This window comes from Atta colombica, unplaced genomic scaffold (assembly GCF_001594045.1).
Source record: "Atta colombica isolate Treedump-2 unplaced genomic scaffold, Acol1.0 scaffold250, whole genome shotgun sequence".
NCBI classification, from domain to species: Eukaryota; Metazoa; Arthropoda; class Insecta; order Hymenoptera; family Formicidae; genus Atta; species Atta colombica.
Window position 1 is genome coordinate 55598 of NW_017259349.1, and position 5704 is coordinate 61301.

Consider the following 5704-nt stretch of genomic DNA (forward strand, 5'->3'; position numbering starts at 1 on the left):
TATATATATAATATTTATTGATTAATGCACTTACATATTTACATACGGCTCTCTGAAGAGGGCTCAAAAGTGAGCCGAAACATGTAAGCGCATTAATCAATAAATATTATTGTATCATAATTGTGTATTAATTTGCGTCAAAATTACCGCGTCTGATTCCTATTGTCCTTTCTTACTTTAATTTTCTTTTAAATGAATAATAAACTGTTATAACAATAAACTGTTATTATATTCCATACATGTGATAAAAATAAATCATTTTTAATTATGAGAAATCAATATAATATGACTATACTTTATATGATTTATATGATTTTATAGCGATTTAGTCTTGTTTTAAGTTGTTATAAAATGGATTTTACAAAATATATTTTATTATTTTTTTTAATAACTATTCTTTACGAATCTTTAAATATACAATTCCATAAAAAACTTTTAACTGGAGTGTAAAAAATACCCTAGGTGATCGTTTACGTAAAAAAAAATGAGATGCCTCTGGTTAAGAAACAAAGAAACAAAATTAGATAAAGAAAGAAAGGAAATTCAAAGAATACAAATAGGAACAAAACTTTGTAACAATAATATGTTTAGAAAAGAAGCGGAAGGGGCAACAGGTGGATGCAATCATAATTAATTGCAATCATAAATTCAACATTATATCGCTGCTTAAACGTTTTTGTTGGTTAATTGCATACAATAAATATAGATTAACGTGTTCTTTTTCTTTATCTCCATTCTTCCTGTTATTTTAGACATTTTTCTCTATGATAAGTGTATGTCGTATGCGTGCATGCGTGCGAATTTTCCAAGATTTTCGATGTACATATTAAATAAAATAAAGATATTTGTATAAGACTTTTTAACTGTAAAATATGAAACTTACTTAAATATGATTTAGTGTACAAATTTTAATATTTCTAAAAGGGAGAGAGAGCTAGAGAGAAAGGGGGAGAGAGAGAGAGAGAGAGAGAGAGAGAGAGAGAGAGAGAGGAAAGGGAGGAAACGAAATTAATCAGAACTCAGCCAGGAGGAAGTGGATGCGAGTGCACAATTCTATGCATATACGAGTGATACGAGATCCCGTACACGCAGCAGACGCGCGCATGCACGTATCAGCTTAACAGTCGACATTGCCATACACACCCGTACACGTATACGCTTGTTTGTATGTCGGTTGTCTCCGTAACGTTAGTTAGCTAGGAGAATATACAATTCAGTCAGAAGCAGTCGATTGGTCCAGACGAGATGTGTGTATATGCTCATATAACACAAACGTTGGTCGAATAATCGCCCAGTATCGACATACAAATATGTACACGCAATAAGAGATTTATTAATTACAGCGCACCGACAATGTTCAATGCATACGTTTCGGTCAACATAAACCGTATAGTATATAATGAACGTTATCGGATCAGACACGACGCGATGCGACGCGATGCGACGTGATGTGATGTGATGTAATGGAGAGAGTATGTACGATTCAATTTACGTACATGCACTTTTGCGTGTATTTATTTTTTATAAGACACGTTTGTCTTAAATTTATAAATATGTATGTACGTTATCTTTTCTTCTCGATTAATTACTATATTTCGCATTTTTTATGATATTTTGAACGCAGGAACACAAAAGTATAAAGTAATTGCGCTACATCATTCCATCGACAAAACGATCTTTTATTACCGAGTAACTAATTTATAATTGATTACTGTTTTACATGCATGCATTTTATTAATAGTCAAGTCGAACCATGTACGTATCGTAGATGCGTCAGAGACATTGGTTGCCCTATCACTACCCAGACAGCTTCCGTCTGGGTAAACATACCGATACACATCGAACAGTCTGGCCGATAGGGCTTACTGACCACCTAGAGCATCCATCACAGGATTATCGCAGGAGTTTCGCTCGCGCGAGCAGTTGGAGCGTGTGGTACCTACAGACCACTACAGGCACAGGCACGCGCGGGCGATCGATATCCGTAAACTTTATAATCTTTATAATGCACTTGATTTATATTTATATTTATGTGTAAAATGTATTTTTTCTCCATGTATTTTTTCTCACTTTTAATTCTCACTTCCGAATTACTATTGGGTTGTCCAGAAAGTTCGTGCCGATTTTGAAGGAAAATTGAAACGCAGAAGATTTAAATTTTAGTATACATTTATTAAATTTAAATCTTTTGCGGCACGAACTTTCCGGACAATCCAATATTTTGCGAATTCGTGAATCTGTTTCCAATTGAAAGACGGTAAGATACATCAGATGTATAAAAAATGTATATATTTGGTACATCCATTCTTTTATTCTTTCGCATGTCTCACTTACAGAATTTTCAACAACGCGATGTATAATGCTTGATAATATAATAGTTAATTTATTTAGATTAAACGTGATTTGACACATTTCAATTGCTTTGTAATCTTTACGTCTAAAACTCGCAAGATATTTTCTCTTAATGACTTGAAATTTTCTCAATGGAATTTACTGTCATACTTGGACATACATCTTGTATAAAAACATCTCGAGTGTCATAAATAAGATAACAAAGAGGGGAAAGGATTAGAAAAAAGAGAGAATGTATTATGCAATCAACGTGTATTCGATGGTGATAACATTAGCAGAGGAGCAAAAAAAAAGAGAAAAGGGAAGAAGGGGAAGAGAAAGAGAAAGAGAAGGAAAAGGTGATAGCGGTAGTGGTGGTAATAATGATGATGGTAGTGACGATGCTGATGATGGTGGTGCTGATGGTGGTGATGATGATGGTGGAGGTGATGATGATGATGATGATGATGATGATGATGATGATGATGATGATGATGATGATGATGATGATGATGATGATGATGATGATGATGATGATGATGATGATGATGATGATGATGATGATGATGATGATGATGATGATGATGATGATGATGATGATGACGATGATGATGACGATGATGATGACGATGATGATGACGATGATGATGACGATGATGATGACGATGACGATGATGACGATGATGATGACGATGATGATGACGATGATGATGATGATGATGATGATGATGATGATGATGATGATGATGATGATGATGATGGTAGTGGTGGTAGTAACAACGAGTCAGCAATTGGCGATCGACTGATGGTCGATGGTCGACAGTGTCGACAGCGTTGTAAACGAGCAAAGTTTCGAATCCAATATGCGCTGTCCAGTACGGATGCTGGAACCCATATTCAAGCTGTCAAGGTGCAGCGCACGTGCATCCACGTCGCTTCCCGGTATGCCAGACGAATAAACCGGGACAAACTTTCGAACTGGCACAGACCGTCTGGCACCCTACCACTGTGTCTCAGAGAACCCGCGAATTCCTAATATGTTATTGTACTTCGGTACTGTTTTGTTCGCACAATCAACTACAGTGGTGTCGGGGTTCTCGACCCAGGAATTTCCTTCCTTTCTATTAAGCGTAATCAAAAGTTTCTCCACTAAATGTCAACTATAGTAGTATTACATTAATCGCATAGTTGTACTATATTCTTTCTTTAAAATCTTTTGTCGTATACGAAAGCCATTAACAAATGTTTACAATATTTTGTATTTGCTTTAACATTCACATACATTTTCTCACAAATTCAATACATCGTCCTGATGTATCGATTGTTTGACCATGCCATCAAAATTTAAATTTCATGTTTTTGCATATTGAACATGTCTGGATTTGAACGATCAATTAAAAAAGAGAAAAGAAAGAAAGAAGAGTGAAAAGTGTAGGAACGTGACAGATGTGCTTGACTATATTTAATCGGTTGATGTAGATCATTGCTTATTTTCTATCCTTTTAATAATTTTCCCATCGCGCTAAATAAAATTGTATCCATTCATGTAATAGCGACATAGCATCTATACCATCCAATTGAGAAATTCGCAATTTTTTGTTAAATTAAAAATTCTAATTTTATATTTATATGTATTTTAACTTCCTTCTTCTAATGAATCTACGAAGTCTCTCTCTCTCTCTCTCTCTCTCTCTCATTTCAAATATCGATCATTATCGTTGAAATCATAAAACTAATAATTGTCTTGTTTATCAGTTTCGAAATAGCTTTAATTCAAACGTGATATAAATATTTAAGAAACATCTTTACTCGAAAATTGATAATCGAAAACAAAGTGTCGATTATATCTGTGTCTATGTTTGTTGGTAGCTAATTAGTGTTCAAAAAATTAGAAAATTAAAATAAATGGATACATATTTATTAATTAACGATTGCTTACTGCTAAACGCAAATCTCTACAAAATTTTCTTCTTTCGTTTGAAGTTGTGTCCTAGAAATCACTATACCAGCTGAAAATTTATAGTATACGTATACACGTATATACGTAACGTAAACTATATATTCCCAGGGCTGGCAATAAATTTTGGAACAAAGCGAAACAAAAAAAAAAGAAAAAGAAAGTGAAGTGAAGAGTGATCTGTAATACGTGCATGCATGTTGTATATTATCTAAACAGATACATCATTATGTGCTATCATCAATGAGAAAAAACCAGATATGAACTTTTTCGTTCCTAGGCAACCATAAGATCAATCGAGTATAGTGGAATTATATTTTATGTGCTCTATGATCATTGTCTTACTTAAAAAATTGATTCAAATACAGCCACAAAATTATACATGCATTATATAACAAATTCATAACACATATATTTAGTTTATCACAGATTTTCCATAAAACTGATGATGGATTTAAAATATTATTTTTATATTGGCAATTACAACTTTAAGAATTCACGAAACCTATTCAAGCTATACAATTTTATTTAATATTTGGAAAATCAGATATGTTATAATAACAAAAATTGCTATTTCTGTTATAGTTATTTATCACCTGCAATCACAACAAAGTTGGTCTTGGATCGAAGAGAATGGACGTTCCTAATGTCGAATTAGATTCCAATATGGAGAAGAAACAGGCAGTTTGGCGAAAAGCACAAAAACGTTATAAAGAAATATTCGATTAATTTTTTAACAAATGAATTAATTTACAGCAATAAACTAGTTCAATAAAACTGTCTAGTCGCATAATATGAAAGAGATCAAATTTAGTTTTCAAATTTATTAATTAAAATTAAAAAATTAAAAAGGAAAATTTCTTATTGTTTATTTACTGTTCCTGAATGGATAAATATCAAAAACTTTTCGAAACAATTTGGGATTAAGAAAAATAATTTTGTAACAAAATGCAAAACCGCAGTATGCAATTGATGCATAGGGTAAATCATATTTAAATCTACATCAAAAGAAGTTAAGAGAAGATTTTCTATCTCATTTTCCATATACATATTTGTTGAATATTATGTAGTATTATTGATAATTAATTTGATAATTGATTTGAAATTTCTATCGCGAAAAATATTTATTACTGAAATTTATACTTGCATGAAATTTAAGCTTGCACTGGCAATGTTAGACTTTAAAGACACAATCGATATTTTAATTGTAATTTTTAAAATTTTGATAAATAAATTTAAATCTGAAAAATAAGTATATAAAAAAGAATATAATCTAATTTCTATGATAATAAAAACTCTTTGTTAAAGTTTTCACAGATATGTAATAATTTTTTAGATTTTTATACAGTCCAAAACAATATGAAAATCTGAATCTTGAAACTCTAGGTTGCGAACGAAGGGCGAAAATTTCACATT

At 32.0% G+C, this 5704-nt stretch overlaps 1 long non-coding RNA gene across 1 annotated transcript in view; it reads left to right on the top strand.

Annotated features, from left to right (window-relative positions):
- LOC108688968 overlaps positions 1–5132 on the top strand; it is a 9810-nt gene extending 4678 nt beyond the window's left edge. The window contains exon 2 of the long non-coding RNA XR_001931818.1: positions 4874–5132. This is a non-coding gene — a long non-coding RNA (uncharacterized LOC108688968). The remainder of the gene's footprint in view (positions 1–4873) is intronic.
- Positions 5133–5704: the final 572 nt, after the last annotated feature.